At 40.4% G+C, this 22,940-nt stretch overlaps 1 long non-coding RNA gene across 3 annotated transcripts in view; it reads right to left on the bottom strand.

Annotated features, from left to right (window-relative positions):
• Positions 1-960: 960 nt before the first annotated feature.
• The window catches only part of LOC135364568 (uncharacterized), a 25,724-nt gene continuing 3,744 nt past the window's right edge, over positions 961-22,940 (bottom strand). For 2 of the 3 annotated variants that reach the window (XR_010411954.1, XR_010411953.1), the window contains exons 2-3: positions 11,234-11,387; positions 6,394-9,660 (exon numbers count right to left, since the gene is read on the bottom strand). This is a non-coding gene — a long non-coding RNA (uncharacterized LOC135364568). Of the gene's footprint in view, positions 1,560-6,393; positions 9,661-11,233; positions 11,388-22,940 lie in introns of those variants that run through there. The other variant, XR_010411955.1, reaches the window with a different exon arrangement.

The raw sequence follows: 22,940 nt of genomic DNA, 5'->3' as shown, positions 1-22,940 counted from the left end.
GGTGGTGGCTACCTAAATCTACGTGTGATCAAATTCAATATGTGCACAGACAAACACAAATGAATGCACATAAAACCGGTGCAGTCTGATTGTCTGTGGATTGTACCATAGCACTTTCCTGATTGTGACCCCGTACTGTGGTGATGTAAGATGTTACCATCGGGATTGTTATCATTTCTTTGGATAAATGCCCACCAGTGGAATTACTGGAATTACTTGTGAATCTATTATTATTTCCAAATAAAAAGTGATTAAATTTTTAAAAAGAAACAGAGATTTCCTGACATCTCCCTCTAAAATGGACAGCAAATTAAGAACTTTCAGATGTTTTGTTGTTATCTAAGAGGTAAGCATAGTCAAAGTGGAGTTTAGCAAGAATGCTACTTGATATTGCCAACATAGTGGAGATAAATTAACAACATTGAACCAACATGGGTGGGGGTGACTTTCAGGGTAAGGCAGAGGATGTTTCCAACGCATACCCTAACTGCCAATGACATCTTCCTTGCAGTACTATAAAGGTAGGACATGAACAGGAACCAAAGCCTCCAGGCCCTGTGAACAACTCCAAACGAACTCTGAGTATGTTCTGGTTATTTTTGTTTATTCTGAGGATGGATTGAGGCTTTCTCTTGCTAGAGAGCTATGCGCATCCTGGTAGAGAAAAAATGACTTGATTTTAAAATTCCCAAGGAGGGGGTTTCAGTTTATCTCTCTGGTAATAGAAACACATATTTCCCTGGTACCATTATTTTCTTAATCTACTTAGAAAATAAACTTTTTATACCATCCACCATCTTTAGCAAAAATAAGAGAACTAGGGGGCGCCTGGGTGGCTCAGTCGTTAAGGGCCTGCCTTCGGCTCAGGTCATGATCCCTGCTCAGCGGGAAGCCTGCTTCTCCCCCCCCCCCGCCACTCCCCTGCTTGTTTTCACTGTCTCTCTCTGTCAAATAAATAAATTAAAATCTTAAAAAAAAAAAGAGAGAGAACTAAAGAAATTCAAAAACTCATAATTATCAAAACTCTCAGAAACCCCAAGCTTTGCAACTGCCCATGGTACAACAAGATGAGTTCCCTCCAGGATCCTCAGAAGTTATTTCCTTCTGAGTTAACTGCCCCATGCATCTGGGAATTACTTCAATCCTAGATTGATCCCACTGTAAACTTACATGACTAATTTCTGCAGAGACTCATATAATACCTCCAGACTTATCACCAATAAGAACAAGCTGTATTGCCAAAACACCCACCTAAGCAGCTCTGCATGATCTGATACCTGGAGATTTGGTCTTCTGGAAAAGGATCAGGAAAAAACTGCCCATGAGCCTCTACAAAAAGGACTTTTAACAAATAACTGACATAACAATAAACTCCAAGTTGTTGATCCCTGTGTTCATATTTCCCAAATAAGAAGACATATATCATTTTCTGCTGAGTACTGGGCATCTAGTCCATTAGGGGACCTCACACTGAGGATTCTTAGCAATTCTCTTAGAAGTTGTTGACTGTGGGCAGTGTCTCTCCCAGATGATGGAACGAGATGCTAATTGAACAGCTTCTGCAGAAGACAATAGAACAAGATTGATTTTTTAGTTCTTCAGTATCCTTTTCCATATCCTTTGTTCTCTTGGAAATCTTACCTATTATTGTCTTTAACACCCCCTCTTTAACTGACTAAAGTTTTTTCAATATGATCTTCTGTATCAGGGCACCTGGGTGGCTCAGTTGGTTAAGCATCTGCCTTCAGCTCAGGTCATGATCCCAGGGTCCTGGGATTGAGCCCTGCATGGGGCTCCCTGCTCAGCGGGGAGTCTCCTCCCTCTCCCTCTGCTGCTCCCCCTGCTTGTGCTCTCTCACATACGACATTTTTCTGTCAAATAAATAAATAAAATCTTTAAAAAATATGATCTTCTGTATATTCCATCATTCTATTACTTTTGCCCCCCGGTGGTTTCTCTTTCTTACCTAAGGAAAAAAAAAATATGCTGCTGCATATTTCTCAGACCTTAGCTACTGCTCTGAGTTCTTTTTTCACAGATAGGTGGGCAATGCTTAATTATTTTACACAATGTGCATATTATAAAAATATTAAAATCACCTATTAAATGTTATCTATCACTAATCTAAGTAAAGTACAATATACCATTTTTTTTAAAGATTTATTTATTTATTTGAGAGAGCGAGAATGAGAGAGAGTACATGAGAGGGGGGACGGTCAGAGGGAGAAGCAGGTTCCTCGCTGAGCAGGAAGCCCGATGCGGGACTCGATCCCGGGACTCCAGGATCATGACCTGAGCCGAAGGCAATTGCTTTACCCAACTGAGCCACCCAGGCGCCCACAATATACCATTTTATTTTATTTTTATTTTTTTTAAGATTTATTTATTCGAGATAGAGAGATTTAGGGAAGGGGCAGAAGGAGAGGGATAGAGAATCTTCAAGCAGGTTCTCTGCTGAGCATGGAGCCCAATGTGGGGCTCGATCCCAGGACCCTGAGATCACGACCTGAGCCAAAATCAAGAGCTGTCGCTTAACAGACTGAGCCACCCAGTTGCCCTACAATATGCCCTTTTAAATTTATTTTTATTGGGGCGCCTGGGTGGCTCAGTCGGTCAAGCGTCTGCCTTTGAGATTTTATTTATTTATTTGACAGAGAGAGACACAACGAGAGAGGGAACACAAGCAGGGGGAGTGGGAGAGGGAGAAGCAGGCTTCCGGCAAGCAGGGAGCCCAATGCGGGGCTCAATCCCAGGACCCTGGGATCATGACCTGAACCGAAGGCAGACGCTTAACGGCTGAGCCACCCAGGTGCCCCTTATTTTTCTATTTTTAAAGTATATTTGACATATAATGTTATTATGTTAGTTGCAGGTGTACAATGTAGTGATTGAACAATTCTATACTCAATGCTCACCACAATAATATGGTGTAGTACCCATCCAACAATATTATAGTATTATTGACTGTATTATTATTGACTACATTCTCTATGTTATACTTTTCATCTGCATAACTTATTTATTTAATAACTGGAAGTTTGTACCTCTTAATTTCCTTCATCTATTTTGCCCATCCCCCCCGCCCTTCTCCCATCTGGCAAGCACCTGTTTGTTCTCTGTATTTATGTTTCTGGTTTTGTTTGTTTGTTTGTTCATTTACTTTTTTTAGATTCTACATATGAGTGAAATCATATGGTATTTGTCTTTCTCTGCCTATTTCACTTAGCATAACCCCTCTAGGTCCATCTATGTTGTTGCAAATGACAAGATCTTATCCTTTTAATGGCTGAGTAATATTCCATTGTTTATGTATATCACATCTTCTTTATCCATTCATCTATTGGTGGACACTTAGATTACTTCCATATCTTGGCTATTGTAATGCTGCCATAAACATAGGGGTGCATATATCTTTTCGAATTAGTGTTTTCATTTTCTTTGGTTAAGTGCCCAGCAGGGGAATTACTGGATTGTAGGGCAGTTCTGTTTTTAATTTTTTGAGGTACCTCCAGACTGTTTTCCACAGTGCTTGTACCAATTCACATTCCCACCAAGAGTGCAGTGAGGGTCCCATTTTTTCCACATCCTTACCAACACTTGTTATTTCTGTTGTTCTGAATTTAACTCATTGCTGGATCTGTTGCCTCCCCACCTAATCCTGCTGACAAAAAAAAATGTTATAGCTTCAAATATGTCAGAAGGTAGATTTCCTTCCACAAGTCCTTTCTGGTCTTAAGTTTTCCTCACATAATTAATTCCAAAGTTTGGTCCTATAAAATTGGACCTGAACAAAATGCTTTTGCTGAGGTCATTATATCTGTACCAGTTAAACCTAGGTTATCAGGAATGGGAATTTATGTTGGGGCTATTCTTGCTATAGACACTCTAACCTACTTACAGTAATTGTGTAATTCCGCTCAAAGAATCTGTCTACCTCAAGAGTCCAAAAATTGTACACACTTATTGTGATAAATGCTATTTATCCCTCAATTCAACCTATGCCTCACTGGGGTCCTACTTCTTATTTAGACATCAAGCTTTTACCTGCTGCCACACACTAACTTATCCTGCATATTCAGGGTAACTGTTAGAGCCTCTCAGATATTTTCAACTACCACCTCTCCAGTGGATCATGTTTTTCTGACAATGGTACCTAGAAATCTCTGAAATGAGACAAGAACAAGCTACTCAGGAAAACTCCCAGGAGGGATAACCTACTCCCTTATCATGCATACAATATGAGCTTTACCTCCCAAAGAGGGATAATACTACTGGAAAAGATGATCCAAAACTTGTCTCTAACCTCAGCAGACATCATAAATGATACAACATCTATTCAGCAGCCAACAACCAATTTAAATTTATTAACCAAGGGGAAAGTTATGCTTTCGCAAACACCTCTTGCTGCACCTACATAAATACAGGTCAAGTAGAAAAGTCTGTGACTCTGCTAAAAGAAGTCACTTGAATTTCTAAAAAAGACAACCTGGACTTTGGGACATGTTTTCATTGCCTGGATTTGATAACCTGGGCCCCCGTCTTCAGGGCCTATTACAAGAAATAATAACCAGTTTGTTTCTGGTAATTTCCTGGAATGTAGTTGGCTGATGTACCAAATTGAGACTTCAGAGTCTCAAATGCTACTATGCAACCATCATCATGCCAGACGACTCAACAACTCATGCTGTAACAAAAGGAAAAGGTGAGACTGACTATGTCTAGACTAAGTCTAACTGTGGATGTTCTCTCCACAATCTCCTAATGAGCAACATCTTGGCAATGGTGAAGAGCTGGGTAGTAGACTAAAGTCCTGAGGCTGACTCTGTCTGCCCTTGGCTAAGAAGGAGACCGGGAAAGAGAAAGCATCCTCTGACAGCCTAGAGCTGGCCTGGCACTAGCATCTAGGCTTTGGTGTTGATAGGAGCCCATATGACACAACTAGACTGTGGTTTTCTCTTGATGAACATAAACAAAACACCAACACAACAAGACAAGGCCCCCACTGTGATGGATCAAGACAAAAACAAGACCATTCTATCATGACTGAACACAGACCAAAACAAGAATATTATCCAAACAGAAATGACCAAATATCCCCGTCCTGGCTAATATGATAATTATGCTCCTTTATCAATTATAGCTTTAGTTTTGCTCCTTTCTTCCCACCTTTTAGATAAAAATTTTTAAGGGGCGCCTGGGTGGCTCAGTTGGTTAAGCGTCTGCCTTCGGCTCAGGTCATGATCTCAGGGTCCTGGGATCGAGCCCCGCATTGGGCTCCCTGCTCCGTGGGAAGCCTCCTTCTCCCTCTCCCACTCCCCCTGCTTGTGTTCCCTCTCTTGCTATGTCTCTCTCTGTCAAATAAATAAATAAAATCTTTAAAAAAAATTTTTTTTAAGATATCCATGGGCGCCTGGGTGGCTCAGTTGGTTAAGCATCTGCCTTCGGCTCAGGTCATGATCCCAGGGTCCTAGGATCGAGCCCCACATAGGGCTCCCTACTCAGTGGGGAGCCTGTTTCTCCCTCTCCCTCTGCCTGCTTGCTCCCCCTGTTTGTGTTCTCTCTCTCAGATAAATTAAATACATACATACATAATACATACATACATAAATAAAATAAAAAATTAAGATCTCCAATCACAGAACTATTCCCACTTCCTCATAGCATTCAAAGCACAGCAAATCCCCTTTCCTTGAGTCTTCCCCAGAAACCTAACACAAGCTCAAGTCCTATAATAAGTCATTTCTAATATCTTCTTACTGAGGTGCCCTACAATTTCCCATATTGTGTGGTCTCCCTCATTGCAATGAGTCAATAAACCCAACTTTGTTCAATTATAGGTGTATTCTTGGTTGCCTTTGACAGGAGGGCATTGTCACTGGAAATTAGCAATTGGCGTTTTTTGTTGTTGTTTTTTTTCCCCCACGGGATACTGATTTTTAAAAAGTTAACTCAAGGGGCACCTGGGTGGCTCCATTGGTTAAGCGGCTGCCTTCGGCTCAGGTCATGATCCTGGAGTCCCAGGATCAAGTCCCGCATCGGGCTCCCTGTTGGGCGGGGAGCCTGCTTCTCCCTCTGACCCCCCACCCATGCTCTCTCTCTGTCCTTCTCTCTCTCAAATAAATAAAATCTTAAAAAAAAAAAAAGTTAACTGGAGGGGCGCCTGGGTGCCTCAGTCATCAAGCACCTGCCTTTGGCTCAGGTCATGATCCCAGGGTCCTGGGATAGAGCCCTGCATCGGGCTCCCTGCTCAGCGGGAAGCCTGCTTCTCCCTCTCCCGCTCCCCCTGCTTGTGTTCCCTCTCTCTCTGTGTCTCTGTCAAAAAAATAAATAAAATCTTTTAAAAAATAAAAAAATAAGTTAATTAGTTAAAAAAATAAGTTAATCAAAACAAGTTTTAAGCAGTCTGAAATCATACAGTAGAGGTCTATGGGTTTGATTTGGCCTGAGGACTGTCAGTTTGCAACCTTTCAGTTGGATGATGTAAAGATTAGTGTTATGAATACTTAACAGCCATTAAGTACCTAAGCTGAACCAGGGATTGAACACATACTTTCACATGTACTGTTTTATTTAATGTTCTTTTCTACTTAAGTCATCAGAACTCTCTGAATTCTATTCATGCTGTGCCATTTGCAAGGTTGCCTGCTGCATGTTTGACTATAAATGAGGTCAAGTCCCTATTTTACAGGAAGATGCTGATGTATACCGGTTCCTTCCCACTGTGAGCCTGTAGCCATAGGAACTGTGATCAAGTACACAATAACACCTCCATGATCAAATCCCCGGGGAACAAAGTTCATTTTAATGAAGCTGGTCTGACTACCAGCAATCTGGGGGGCTTTCTGGGCTTTGCAGCAGTGTGCTGCCTCCTGACTTTCAGCCGGCCCTGGAGGAGGAGAAAGCAGAGCTGTCTCAGGTATGGGCTGATTGGGAGCGGGGACTGGGGCCAGGCAGGAAAAGGCTGTGGGGAAAATTCTTCCAGGCATGCTGTTCCCGAGGAGAAAGCAGGAGAAGGGCCTTGTATACCAGGTCCCACGGTCTCTGAAGGCTTTACCAGTTCTGCGAGTATATGAATCACGCCTAGAATTTAGGATTCTGCCATCACCCATAGCATTGGTTAGAATCTTTCAGGACCCTTCCAGCACTAGAATCATAGGAGCAAGGGACCCAATTCTATGACAACTTTGGCTTGTGAAAGTGGGAGGAACAGAAAAAGCTTTAGGCTAAGTGCTGGAGTTTATACCCCACTAACTCACTTCCCTTTCTGTATCCTTGCCATTTCCACATAATATGTCCTTCCCTCTATTTTCTAAAAAGTCCAGGTACCTATGGCTTCCTCTGACTGCCTAAGGAGAGTCCTGGGAATCTTAAGCCCACCCAGCCCCTGCCGTTCCCCTTTCCTCTGCTCTGTGGACCAAGGTTTCTGCCTCAGTTTCCCTGAATGTCAAAACAGTTTCCTAGGACTGGACCTAGCCCTCCCTCCTTGGCATCCCAGACTCCCCTGGCCAGTGCTGGCCCTTGGAGTCAAGACTGTCTCCCTGTGCTCATAATGTCAGGCTGAGCCTTGTTGTAAGAAACTAATTACTCGAACCCCATGCTGAATATAGCCACTACATAGAGTCTCTGACTGCCCCTAATGTACTACGTGGATCTTAACAGCCTGAATCAAGTTGCTTTGGGCACAGTCCAGTGCGCCATAGCCACATTGCTCAAGGAGTGGCTCTATGCCAGATCAGGTTCCCAGCCCAGATCTTGTCTTCTTTACCACCAGACCGTTCTGCTGACAAGACATCTCTGTGGCCAAGCTGCTCATTTTGAAAGAGATGACCAAAGAAGTAATGAGATAAAGACAGAGACAGAGAGAGGGAGAGAAAGAGAGAGATATTGGGACAGAGGCTCCTAAAAAAGATCTGTCATTTTTCAATCAATCAATCAATCACCTGAAGCATAATGGAGAGCTGCATCTCTTCTCCATCCTTGCCCAATATGCACCTTTGAGGCTTTTTTTATTATTTAGAAAAATTTTAATTATTATTGATAAGCTGATACACATGATAAAAAATTCAAACAATAACAGAGTATGCCGTAAAAATATGTTTCCCCCCCACCCTGACCTCTAATTCTCCTGTCTAGAGGCAGCCCCTATTCAGAGTTTCTCCTTTATCTTTCCAAAACATACTATGCATATATAAGCATGTGTGTATCTAATCTCCTCCTTTTTGTGAAATGCACATATTAACATACTATATGTTTTCCTACATTATACTGTTTCCACTTGAATAAGCTCCACTTGGAGCTTATTTCAGGTTTGTACATGTAGGTATGTCTCATCCTATTTAGTAGATGAATCATATTCTATTGTGACCCTACTGATGGGACAATTCTATTGGTTTTCTTTGTTTGTTTTGATATTATAAACAATGCTACAATGAATATCTTTGTAATGCATCTTGAAATACATGAATAAGTTTGTCAGATAAATTCCTAAAGGTAGAATTTCTGGGTCAAAGGTTATGTCCACCTTGATAGATATTTTCACTCTGTACTGCAGGGAGCTTAAATCAATTTAGACTCCCGTCAACACTGAGGGTGGGCCCGTTTTCCCAGACCCTCACCAATGGGGTATTTGTAGACATTCAGTCTTGGTGTGGCTTTATTAGTTTATTCATCAAAATAATCCATGTATATTATTGTCAGGTCCTGAGCTGAGCCACAAGAATGCAGAAATTAATAGGACAGGTCCTAAACCTTGCCCTAATAATCTAGACATGCAAACTACAATATTATCTGGAAAATGCAACAACAGTACAAGGTACAAAGGTATCACAAGGAAGGGAGGGGTTCATTTCATCTGTTTGAGGGAGAGTGGGGTGTGTTCACAGCTAGGGAAAACTTGGTGAAGAACCCAATATCTGAGATAAGTTTTGAAGAATTCATTTATTTAACAAACATGTGTTAAGTGTCTGTTATGTGCCAGGTGCTGCTCTGGGTTCTTAGGATATATTCGTGACAAAAAGATTCTTGTCCTCATGAAGCTTATGTCCTAGTGAGTCAATAACGAGTAGACATAATGAATAAATAAATTATATAGTATGTTGCAAGGTGATAGGCACTATGGAAAAACAAAAAGCAAAATAGCGTAAGGGGGATAAGGAGTGTCTATGGTAGAGGGGGATATGAATACTACTTTTAAGTAAGGTGGTCAGGTAGACCTTATCAAGGAGGTGATTTTTGAACAAAGACTTGACAAAAGCGAGTTAGGAAATATCTAAGGAAAAGCTTTCCAGGCAGTGACAACAGCCAGCACAAAGGCTCTCAGGTAAGTGTGGGCCTGACATATTTGAAGAGCAGCAAGGAGGCCAGTGGACTGAGGCAGGGGAAGGATAGTAGGAGAGGGGGTCAGAGAGATGATACGGGCCTTTAGGCCACTGAGACAACTTTGGTTTTTCCCCTAGGTAAAATGAGAAGTCATTGCATGGTTTTAAGCAGAGGAGTAACATGATCTTCCTTTAAAAAAATTTTTTTTGAAGATTATTCTGGATCGGGGCACCTGGATGGCTCAGTTGGTTAAGCATCCAACTCTTAATCTCAGCTCAGGTCTTGATCTCAGGGTCGTGAGTTCAAGCCCTGCATTGGGCTCCATGCTGGGTGTGGAGCCTACTTAAAAAAAAAAAAAAAAAAAAAGATTATTCTGGATGTTGTATTTAGACTGTGGGGTGGGGACAAGGGTAGAAGCAGAGGGTACAGTAAGTCAGAAATAAGGTGATGGGACCTTGGACCAACATGGTAGTAGTGGAGATGGTAAGAAGTGGTTGGATTCTGGATATGTGTTTAAGGTGGAGTCATTGAGCAGGAAGTGGCATGAGAGAGGAGGAAAGGAGTTAAAAATGACCTCAATGGTTTTGGCCTGAGCTACTGGAAAAAAAAAAAATTGAGTTACCCTCAACTGAGATAAGAAGGCTGAAGGTAAAGCAAGTTTCAGGGGGAAAGACCGAGTATTCAGTTTGGGATATGTTAAGTCTCTGAGACCTATTAGACATGCAAGTGGAGATGTCAAACAGGCAGTGAAATATATGAATGTGGAGTTTGAGAGAGAGAGGTCTAGACCAGAAATATAAATTCAACATGTAAATGATGAGTACGGATGTTTCAGGCAGATGAGGGTGGGGAGTGATCCACATGGAAGAAACAGCTTAGGCATAAATATTTGAATTAGTAACTTATGTTTGGGGAACAATAAATGCTCAGTTCTTACTGGGGTTTAAAGTACAAGGGGGTTAGAGCAGTAGAGGATGGCGCTGCAGAGGTCAGCAGGAATATGACTGCCAAGGGCCTTATGGGACAAACCAGGAAGCTTCAATTTTACCACGAAAGCAGTGGGAGATGAATGATCAGACTGGTATTTCAGCTGGGGAACAAGTCTGGAAATGGTTTCAATAGTCCAGGCAAAAGAGGTGTTGAGGGCCTGCACAAAGGCAGGGGCAGAGGGAAGAGTGGATCTGAGAAATATCTGTAGGGCAGTAAGGTTTCAGACTGATTAGATATGAGGGTTCAGGAGTCAGGAAGACTTTGCTTTCAGGAATTTGCAATCCAAAGGAGATAGACTTTCTACAAGAAAGCTAGAAGGCAGAGTGCTGGGTACTGTAATGGTGGAGTGTTGCAGAGGCATGATGAGGGTGGGTCTCCATTCTGAGAGTGGGAAAAACATTACAGAGGTTGTGCCTCTAAGGTTGGTCCTGAAGAAAGAAAGTATGTACAAGGTAGAAGTAAGTAAGTGTGTTCCCCGAAGAGAACGGTACCAGCAAAAGCATGGTGGTGTGGAATACCTGGAGTGAAAAATGGAAGGTGATGCAGGAAGGCAGGGTTGAGGCTAAGTAGTGAAGGATCTTATATGCACCAGGATTTAGAACTTACTCCCGGAGTCACAGAAGTCTTTAGCGGAGCAACGGAATCTTGAGATTGCTCTTTTAGGAAGCTAACCCGATAGGCAACGTGGGTGATGGATTGAAGGGAGGAGAAACCGGAGGCAGTGAGAAGGGTGAGGAGACAGCTGCTGTGGTCCCAATGAGAGATAAGGAGATCCTGAAGTAATCAAAGGCAGTAGGCTTGGAGAGGAAGGAAGGGATTCCAGCTTTGATGATGGATGGAATTGGGGTGGGGAGGGGGAGGGTGGAGTCAAGGCTGACTCAGAGCTTTCTTGCTTGGGAGACTGGGTGGATGATGGTGCTGTTACCTGAGATGAAGATACAGCAAGAGGTACGCCTGGGTGGCTCATTCGCTAAGTGTCTGCCTTCGGCTCAGGTCATGATCCTAGGGCTCCCTGCTCCGTGGGAAGCCTGCTTCTCCCACTCACCCTGCTTGTATTCCCTCTCTCGCTGTCTCTCTCTCTGTCAAATAAATAAATAAAATCTTAAAAAAAAAAAAATACAGCAAGAGAGTGTATACTAAGCAAAAGTAATAAGCTCAATGTTTTTTGGTTTTTGGTTTTTTTGAGATTTTATTTATTTATTTGACAGAGAGAGAGACAGCGAGAGAGGGAATACAAGCAGGGTGAGTGGGAAAGAGAGAAACAGGCTTCCCGTGGAGCAGGGAGCCCGATGAGGGGCTCAATCCCGGGACCCCGAGATCATGACCTGAGCTGAAGGCAGCCGCTTAACCAACTGAGCCACCCAGGCGCCCCAAGCTCAGTGTTTTAAAAAAAATTGTGGCAAGGGGCACCTGGGTGACTCAGTTAGTTAAGTGGCTGCCTTCGGCTCAGGTCATGATCCCAGAGTCCTGAGATCAAGTCCTGTGTAGCATCCAGCTCCTTACTCAGCGGGGAACCTGCTTCTTCCTCTGCCTGCCACCCCCCCCCCCCCAGCTTGTGCACTCTCTCCCTCTCTCTCTTTCTCTCTCTCTGGCAAATAAATAAAATCTTTAAAAAATATAAAAATTAAAAATAAAAATAAAATAAAAAACTGTGGCAAAATACATGTAGCATACAATTTACCATTTTAACCATTTTAAAGAGTACAGTTTAGTGGCATTAAGTACATTTACAATGTTGTACAATCATTACCTCTATCTAGTTCCAACGTATTTTCATCACCCCAAAGGAAACCCCAGATCCATTAAGCTGTTACTCCCTAGAGCCCTTCTGCCCAGCCCCCGGCAGCCACTTTCAGTCTCTATGGATTTGCCTATTCTGGATATTTCATAAAATTGGAATCCTACAATATGCGACCTTTTGTGTCTGGCCTCCTTTCACTGAGCATAATGTTTTCTGGGTTCATCCATGTTGTTTAGCAGGTGTCAGTACTTCATTCTTTTTTCTCCATCTTTTTTATCGTGGTAAAATATACATAAGGTTTACCATTTTAACCATCTTTAAGTGTACGGTTCAGCTATATGTTAATTAATGAATTTTTAAAAAGTATACAGTTTAGTGGCAAATGTACATTCACATTGTACAGCCATCACCACTGTTCACCTCCAGAACTTTTTTCATTTTCCCAAATTGAAACTCTGTACCCATTAAATAATAGTTCTCCAATCTCCTTTCCCCCCCAGCGCCTGGCAATCACCATTCTACTTTCTGTCTCTGTGAATTTGACTACGCTAGGAATCTCATGTAAGTGGAATCATACAGTATGTGTCTTTTTGTGTCTGGCTCATTTCACTTAGCATAATGTCTTCAGGGTGCATCCACGTTGTAGCATGTGTCAGAATTTCCTTCCTTTTAAAGGCTGAATAATATTCCATTGTGTGTGTGTATATATATGTACACCACATTTTGTTTATCCATTCATTGGTTGATAAACATTTGGGTAATTTTACCTTTTGGCTATTATGAATAGAGACACTGTGAACATTAGTGTGTAGGGTTTGTTTTTTTTTTTTTTAAAGATTTTATTTATTTATTTGAGACAGAGAGAATGAGAGAGACAGAGAGCACATGAGAGGGGGGAGGGTCAGAGGGAGAAGCAGGCTCCCTGCCGAGCAGGGAGCCCGATGCGGGACTCGATCCCGGGACTCCAGGATCATGACCTGAGCCAAAGGCAGTCGCTTAACCAACTGAGCCACCCAGGCGCCCCTAGTGTGTAGGGTTTTGTTTGAACACCTGTTTTCAACTTTGGGGGTATATGCTTTGGAGTGGAATTGCTGGGTCGTATGGTAGTTCTATGTTTAATTTATTGATTACCTGCCTCTGTGGCTTTACCATTTTACATCCCCCCTACCCATGTACAAGGGTGTACAAGGGCTCCAATTTCTCCACATCCTCACCAACATGTGTTATTTTCCTTTCTTTATTGCTATTATTATGGCCTTCCTAGTGGATGTGAAGTTATTATGTCACTGTGATTTTGATTTGCATTTCCCTAATGACTAATGATGCCCAGCACCTTTTCATGTGCTTATTGGCCATTTGTATATCTCCTTTGGCGAAATGTCTATTCAAGTCCTTTGCCCATTTTAAAAGTTGAGTTGTTTTTTGCTGTTGTTGACTGGTTAGGAGTTCTTTATATACTCTATATTAACCCCTTATCAGATACATGATCTGCAAATATTTTCTCCTGTGGGTTTTCTTTTCACTCTCTTGGTAGTATTCTTGAATACACAAAACTTACATTTTGATGAAGTCCAATTTATCTTTTTTTAAATTTTTGTTGCTTGTGCTGTTGGGTGTCACATCCAAGAAATCATTGACAAATACAGTATCTCAAAGAGTTGTCCCTGTTTTTTCCTGAGATTTTTATAGTTTTAGCACTTAAGTTTAGATCTTTGATCCATTTGAGTTAATTTTTTAAAAGATTTTATTTATTTATTTATTTATTTATTTATTTATTTATTTATTTATTTATTTATAGCACAAGCAGGGGGAGGGACAGAGGGAGAGAGAGAATATCAAGCAGACAATTTCCTCCTATTCCCTCTGCCTCCTGACTGATCCTGGTACTTCTCCATGTTGCCCTGTGTGGTGTGCTGTGCTTCTTGCTTCTAGGTTTCTCTGAGTATATAAACTTCTTCCTTCATGACATTAATTTCCATGTCTTATCATACCTGATTAAAATAAATCCTGTGTACATTTTAAAACATAATTGTACTTTAAAAAAATTATTGTATTTTTCAGTTACTAAATTTCTATTTGGTTCTTTTTTATAATTTCTATCTCTTTATTAATACTCTCTATTTGTTGAGATATTGTTCTGGTTTCCTTTAGTTCTTTGTCCACAGTTTTCTTTAGCTTATTGAGCACATTATAGACAGTTAATTTAAAGTCGTTTTCTCAGAAATCCAAAGTCTGTGCTTCCTCAGGGACAGTTTCTATTACTTTCTTTTTCCTGTGAGTGGGCCATATTTTACTGTTTGCTGTTGTTGTTTGCATGCTTTATAATTTTTTCTGAAAACTAAACATTTTGAAATTATGATGTGGAGAAGAGAGAGAGAAGGAAGAGTAAGGGGAGGGGAGGGGAAGAGGAGAGGAAAGGAAAATAAAAGAAAAAAATACTTTCTGGGTCTTTTCAGATTTGTCTCTGTGTTGGGGCACTCCTTCAGCACTTAGCCTGGCCACTCACAACTCTGCCTTCATTTAGTGCTTGTGCTGAACCTAAAGACCAGCCAGAAATGAAACCTATGGTCTTTTCATGTATTTTCTGAGCATGTATCCTGCCCTGGGAGTTTTTCAAAGCCCTATTTTCCAAAGATTCTCATTTCCCTTTTTTTTTTCCTCACTGGCCTTTGGTATACCTATTGTTTGCCTCATCTATTATCTTTTGCCCCAGGTGGCACTGGCTTGTTCATTTAGCCTTTTTTTTTTTTTTTAAGAATTTATTTATTTATTTGACAGAGAGAAACACAGTGAGAGAGGGAACACAAGCAGGGGGAGTGGGAGAGGGAGAAGCACGCTTCCGGCCAAGCAGGGAGCCCAATGCGGGGCTCGATCCCAGGACTCTGGGATCATGACCTGAGCCGAAGGCAGACTCTTAATGACTGAGCCACCCAGGCGCCCCTCATTTAGCTTTTAATGTTTTCTGGGAAGGTCTTCCATGTAGCTGCTTCTCTGCCCTGAGGGTGTTCTGAATTAGACAAAATAATTGCATCAGTCTTTCAGGGAACCCATAGCAGGTCAAAACACACAAATATAATTCCTTGGGAACAAGGTCCATTCTGTTCCCTTTGGGACCAGGTACCCACACCAGAAACAGTCATCAAGATTGTCACTGTGCCAGGAAGGGGTGGAGTAAGGTTAACATTAAAACACCACAAAGCTCTCTTACCCAGTTCCTGTTGGTTAAGAATTCACATAGTTGCTGTAAACCTCTGTCCTCCAGAGTTCTGATATGTTCATTCTGATGGGTTTTTTTCTGGGGTTTTTTGGTAGTTCTGGGGAGGATGGCCTGCTAGAGGTCTTATCCTGCCCTTTTCACTGATGTCATTCCATGAGCTCAGTTTGAACATACTAAGTGAGGTGCCTGTAAGACACCAGGAATAGACAAAGCTATGAACCCTTGAAGCCAGAGATATGTCCACACCATTATCTCCAGAACTTAGAACAGTTCATGGTGCACAGAGGACACTCAACAAATGTTTGTTGAATGAATGGAGTTTTTTTTTTTTTAAGTTTTAAAAAAGATTTATTTTAGAGAAAGAGAGAGAGTGTGTGTGCATAAGTGAAGGGAGAGGCAAAAAGGGAGGGAGAGAGAGAATCTCAAGCAGACTCCTGCTGAGCATGAAGCCCATCATGGGTCTTGATCCCAAAACCCATGAGATCATGATCTGAGTGGAAATCACCAGTTGGATGCTTAACCAACTGCACCACCCAGGTGCCCCATATGAATGGAGCTTTTAAAAAGACATTTGAGAGGTGCCAGGGTGGTGCAATTCATTGGGCGTTGGACTCTTGGTTTTGGCTCAGGTCATGATCTGGGGCTTGTGGGATTGAGCCCCATGTCAGTCTTCACGCTTGGCTAGGAGTCTGCTTGGGACTCTCTCTCCCTCTCCCTCTGCCCCTCCCCTCCACACACACACACACTGTCTCTCTAAAATAAAATAAATAGATCTTAAAAAAATAAAAATAAATAAAAACACATTTGAAAATATGGACCTTAAACTTGACTTCAGTGTATGGCCTAGAGATAGGGATTTTTGAATAATCAGCGTATAGATGATAATTGAAGCCATTGATGAAAAATAAGTTTTTTTTCAAATAACATTAGGAATAACTAAATTCCTAGGGGTTCCCCGGTTAAGTTGTTGTTGTTAAGCGGCTGCCTTTGGCTCAGGTCATGATCCCAGGGTCCTGGATCCCAGAGTTCAGCTCAGCGGGGAGCCTGCTTCTCCCTCTCCCTCTCCTGCTGCTTCCCCTAATTGTGCTCCCTCCCTGTCAAATAAATAAATAAAATTTTTTTTTTTTTAAAAAGGAATAACTAGGGGTGCCTGGGTGGCTCAGTCCTTAAGCGTCTGCTTAAGGATCCTGGGATCGAGCCCCGCATCAGGCACCCTGCTGTGCGGGAAGCCTGCTTCTCCCTCTCCCACTCCCCCTGCTTGTGTTCCCTCTTTCACTGTGTCTCTGTCAAATAAATAAATAAAATCTTAAAAAAAAAAAAGGAATAACTAAATTCCTTTTTAGGACAAAGCAAAATTACTACTGTCACGTGACCCCCTAAAGTTAATGACTGGTCCTGTGTGCCCTTCCAGACCCTTTATTATCTATTTTTACTAAATGTGAATATAATAAAACAATATATATAATTACATAAAATATATGTATATATAATTTTACATAAAATTATATCTTCTATATACACAAATATTTGGCAGATAGTTTTTTAAATATATATCTTGGAAAGATATCAGTAAAGTTTATATAATATATTCAAGACATTATGCTAGACGCAATATACTTCACAAGTTAAAGACACAGATCTAGATATAAACTGCCTCAGTTTATTTTATTTTTTATTTTATTTTATTTTATTTATTTATTTGACAGAGAGAGAGGGAACACAAGCAGAGGAGTGGGAGAGGGAGAAGCAGGCGTACCGCTGAGCAGAGAGCCCCGCAGAGCCCGATGTGGGGCTCAATCCCAGGACTCTGGGATCACGACCTGAGCCGAAGGCAGACGCTTAATGACTGAGCCATCCAGGCGCCCCTAAACTGCCTCAGTTTAAATATTTGCTCCACCATTTATAGATGTATAACTTTTGTAAAGCACTCTCACTTTCTTCATCTATAAAGTGGAATGGTAATAATAAACAGTATGTTTCTTGTGTAGTTTTTGAGATTTAAATGAAATAATCCCTATAAAGGCCATAGCACCATGTTGGTACATGGCAAACTTTCAATAAAAGTTCACTATTTGGAATGAACAATCAGAAAAGCAAGTCAAGAAAACAATGTCAGGGGCGCCTGGGTGGCTCAGTCAGTTAAGCGGCTGCCTTCGGCTCAGGTCATGATCCCAGGGTCCTGGGATTGAGCCCTGCATCGGGCTCCCTGCTCAGCAAGAAGCCTGCTTCTCCCTGTCCCACTGCCCCTGCTTGTGTTCCCTCTCTCGCTGTGTCTCTCTCTGTCAAAAAAAAAAATAATAATAATAATAAAATACTTAGGAATAAGGTTAATCAATGAGGTGTAAGATCTGTACACTTAAAACTACAAAACATTGGTGAAAGAAATTAAAGAAGACCTAAATAAATAGAAAGGCATCCTGTGTCTTGGATTGGAAGACCTAAAATAGTTAAGGTGATAATACTAATCAAAGAGATCTCTAGATTCAGTGCAATCTCTATCAAATCCCAATGGTGGATTTTTTTTTTCAGAAGTGGAAAGGCCAACCCTCAAATTTATATGGAATTGCAAGAAACCCCAAATAGCCAAAACAATTTTGAAAAAGAAGGACAAAGTTGGAAGACTCACACTCCCTGATTTTGCAACTTCCTACAAAACTACAGTAATGGAGACAGTGTGATATTGGTAAAGGATGGACATATAGACCAATAGAATACAATTGAGAACTCAGAAATAAACCCTCATATCTGAGGTCAATTGATTTTTTTCACACTTTTCAATTATCTATTTTTTGCATGTTTTATATAATAAGTAATGCATTAATAAATATTATAAAAAACTTTACAAGTAAACAGTTGTATCTGTCAAAGGTATAGGCTCAAAAGTTCTTCCTGATAGAAGTGCGCAATCAAAAAGATTTAGACAGGGCGCCTGGGTGGCTCAGTTGGTTAAGCGCCTGCCTTCGGCTCAGGTCATGATCCTGGAGTCCCGGGATCGAGTCCCGCATCGGGCTCCCTGCTCGGCAGGGAGCCTGCTTCTCCCTCTGACCCTCCTCCCTCTCATGCTCTCTGTCTCTCATTCTCTCTCTCAAATAAATAAAATCTTAAAAAAAAAAAAAAAGATTTAGACAATAATGTAATTTGAAAACAACTTCTTTTTCATCAATGGCTTCAAATATCATCTATACACTGATCATCCAAAAACAGGTATGAAAAAAGCTTGTGAAAAATGATTAGATCCCAGAGAGGGAGACAAACCATAAGAGACTCTTAATCATAGGAAACAAACTGAGGGTTGCTGGGGGTGGGGGAGTGGGAGATGGGGTAACTGGGTGATAGACATTAAGGAGGGCATGGGATGTAATGAGCACTGGGTGTTATATAAGACTGATGAATCACTGAACTGTACCTCTGAAACTAATAATACACTATATGTTAATTAATTGAATTAAAATAAAAAAAATTATTAGATCCATATTTTGCAAGTCTTGAAACACATGCTTCTATATATGGTTAACTGATTTTTGACAAGTGTGCCAAGATTACTCAATGGGGGAAAGAACAGTCTTTTCGAGAAATGGTGCCAGAAAAACTGGATATCCACATGCAAAAGAATGAAGTTAGACCCTTATACCATATATACAAAATTAATTGAAAATGAATATAGACTTAAATGTAAAAAACTAAAACTATAAAACTCTTAGAAGAAAATATAGGGACGAATCTTCATGACCTTGGCAATGATTTCTTAAATATTACATCAAAGCACAGGCAGCAAAAGAAAAAAAATAGAAAAATTAGACTTCATCAGAATGAAAAACTTGTATATCAAAGGGCACCATGAAGAGAGTGAAAAGACGGGGCGCCTGGGTGGCTCAGTCGTTAAGCGTCTGCCTTCGCCTCGGGTCATGATCGCAGGGTCCTGGGATCGAGCCCCGCATCGGGCTCCCTGCTACGCGGGAAGCCGGCTTCTCCCTCCCCCACTCCACCTGCTTGTGTTCCCTCTCTCGCTGTGTTTCTCTCTGTCAAATAAATAAATAATCTTTAAAAAAAAAAAGAGAGAGTGAAAAGACAACACACAGAATGGGAGAAAATATTTGCAAATCACATATCTGATAAGAGATTAATTTCCAGAATAAAGAACCCCTACAATTCAAATGACAAAAGCACAAACAACCTAATTCAAAAATGGACAAAGCACTTGATTTTTTTCAAAGAACACATACAAATGACAAATATGCACATGAAAAATGTTCAATGCCATTAGTCATTAGGAAATGCAAGTAAAACCCATAATGAGACACCACTTCCAATGCACTAGGATGGCTGTTATAAAAAAGATAAAAATATGTGTTGGTGAGAATGTGGAGATATTGGAGCCCTTGCATGTTGCTAGTGGGGATGGAATGTGGTGTGGCCGCTGTGGAAAACAGTCTGGCAGTTTCTCAAAGAGGTAAACATAGGATCACCATAGGACCAAGCAATTCCATTTCTAGGCATATAAGATTTGAAAACAAGGACTCAAACAGTTACTTGTACACCAATGTTCATAGCAGCATTATTCACAATAGCCAAAATGTGGAAACAATCTAAGTGTCCATCTACAAATGATTGAACAAAATGTGGTGTGTATACACAATGGAATATTATTCAGCCTTAAAAAGAAAAGAAATTCTGACATATACTATAACATGGATGAACCCTGAAGACCTTATGCTAAGAGAAATAAGCCAGACACAAAAGGACAAACATTATATGATTCTATTTATATGAAATATCTAGAATAGACAAATTCATAGAAATAGAAAGTAGAAAAGAGGTCACTGGGGTCTGGGTCAAGGGGGTAATGGGTAATTGCTTAATGGTTACAGAATTTCTGTTTGGGGTGATGAAAAGTTTTGGGAAAAAATAGTGGTGATGGTTGTACAACATTATGAATGTAGTATCACTAAACTGTATACTTTAAAATGATTAAAATGGCAAACTTTATATGTATTTTATCACACTAAAAAAATAGGCAAAAAAAAAAAACCAGGTAGGTCTTCCTTTAAAGAAACTTATAGGGCGCCTGGGTGGCTCAGTTGGTTAAGCGACTGCCTTCGGCTCAGGTCATGATCCCGGAGTCCTGGGATCGAGTCCTGGGATCGAGTCCTGGGATCGAGTCCCACATCGGGCTCCCGGCTCGGCAGGGAGCTTGCTTCTCCCTCTGACCCTATCCCCTCTCATGCTGTTTCTCTCTCTCTCTCTCTCTCTCTCTCTCAAATAAATAAATAAATAAAAAAGAAAGAAACTTACAACCTAGTTAAGAGAACTTGAACATTTAAAGAAATAACATTAAGTATTTGATGATAGCATGAGAATAGTTGTTTTCCTTTGGACAGAGGAGATGGGGAGTTACTGGAAAGGGGAATGAAGGAAGTTCCTGGAGTGATGGAAATGTTTTATGTTTTGATTGGGGCGTTTACATGGGCATTACATTTGTCAAAACTTATGAAATTTCATACTTAAGATCTGTGCATTTTACTTTATGTAAATTTCACCTGGTAGGGGGGCATTATTAGCTACTAATCCCTTGACCATTAATATATATTACAGTTATTTTCTCCTACTTCTCACTTGTATGAAATCCTTCATCAAATAGAGACTTTAAAATTTTTTTTGTACCTTTTAATCCCCTTTATCTATTTTGCTCATCTCCCTACCCACTTCCCCTCTGGCAGCTTGCAGTTTGTTCTCTGTATTTAAGACTCTGGGGTTTTTTTGCTTTGTTTTTTTTAATTACACATTTAAGTGAAATCATATATCTCTTTCTCTGACTTATTTCACTTGGCATAATGCCCTCTAGTTCCATCCATGTTGTTGCAGATGGCAACATCTCATTCTATTTTAGGGCTGAGTAATATTCCATTGTATATATATACCATATCTTTATCCATTCATCTATTGATGGACACTTGCTTCCTTATCTTGGCTGTGTAAATAATGCTTTGATAAACATAGAGTTGTATGTATCTTTTTGAATTAGCATTTTCATTTCCTTTGGGTAAATACCCAATAGTAGAATTACTGGATTGTACAGTATTTCTATTTTTAATTTTTTGAGGAAACTTCATACTGTTTTCCACAGTGGCTGCACCAATTTACACTCCCACCAACAGTGCACGAGAGTTCTCTCTTCTCCACATCCTTGCCGACACTTGTTATTTATTGTCTTTTTGATACTAGCCATTCTGACAGGTGTGAGGTGATATCGCCTTGTGGTCTTGACTTGCATTTCCCTGATAATGAGTCATGTTGAGGATCTTTTCATGTGTCTGTTGTACATCTGTATGTCTTCTTTGGAAAGATGTCTATCCAGGTCCTCTGTTCATTTTTAAATTGGATTGGCTTTTTTGGGGGGGGTTGAGTTGTATAAATTCTTTATATATTTTGGATATCAACCCCTTATCAGATATATCGTTTGCAAATATTTTCTCCCATTCACTAGGTTCCTTTTTGTTTTGTTAATGGTTTCCTTCACTGTGCAAAAGCTTTTTATTTTGGTATAGTCCCAATAGTTTATTTTTGCTTTTGTTTCTTTTGCCTGAGGAGACATATCCATAAATATGTTGCTAAGGCCAATGTCCAAGAGATTACTGTAGAGGCTTTTAATTTTAAATGTTAAGTTGATCCATTTTTTCATTTACGGCTTCTGGTATTTATGTCTTGCATTAGAAGGTATCTTATTCCAGGTTTGCAAACATATATATATATTTTTTTTGCAAACATATTCTTTTTTTTTCTCAATTATTTGTATCATGTGTATGTGTGTGTGCATGTGTGTGCTTGATATGTGTGTATTACATCTAGCTGTTGACTAGTTGAAAATCATGGACAAGTTTCCTAACATTGCTAAGCTTTGGTTTTCTCACTTGTAAAGTAGGGATAATGCTGATTTGGTTTTGTTATTGATAAGACGACATTTGAGGGCCATTAAATGTTTGACCCATTTAGACGTTATTCAGAAGAGAGTAGTTGTTGTTTTTTTATATTATGGTATCATCTATCTATTATGGTATTTGACATTTTATCATAATTTTTTGTGCATCTGTCTCTTTCACTAAGGCTTTTCATTGGTAGGAAATGTGCTTCCCTCAGTGCCTAACCAAGTGCCTGGCATTAAACAAGTGTTCAAGTGTTTGTTGAATGAATGAATGAGTTGATTGAATAGATGAATAACACAGGATAAAACCAAGAAGTAAAAGGAAAAAGACTAACTTTGTCAAGAAGTCCTGATATGAAACTAAACACAAAATTGAAGTCCAATTGAGGGAACCTTATGCAATATGTAGGGGCTCTTGTCCAAGGATAGGCTCCAAGATGACTAAGGTTCTGCTGATTGAAACTGTATATAAACATTCAGGCAAAAGTGCCTTTTTCCATGGAGAAGGTCCGTAGGCAGATTTTACTTTCCAGAAGGCTAGGGATCCTGAATACTTTGTCCACCATTGTATTCCCAGCTCGCAGAATACTGCCTGGTAGCTCAGAGATGTTTATTGAATGAATATCTGACTGAATGAAAAGCTTTCATCAGATTTTCACAGAGGTCTGTGACTCCAAAGAGTTTTAGAGCTTGATAATATAGAAGGAAAAAAATCAAACAGATCCCTGAGAGCTTTTATCTGGGCCAGGGCACCT

Source organism: Mirounga angustirostris, unplaced genomic scaffold (assembly GCF_029215605.1).
Source record: "Mirounga angustirostris isolate CCGP_5_RB_7025 unplaced genomic scaffold, mMirAng1.0.hap1 SCAF_5, whole genome shotgun sequence".
Classification (NCBI taxonomy): Eukaryota; Metazoa; Chordata; class Mammalia; order Carnivora; family Phocidae; genus Mirounga; species Mirounga angustirostris.
The sequence above is the reverse complement of the archived record's forward strand: the minus strand, read 5'-3'. Positions and strand labels throughout refer to the sequence as shown.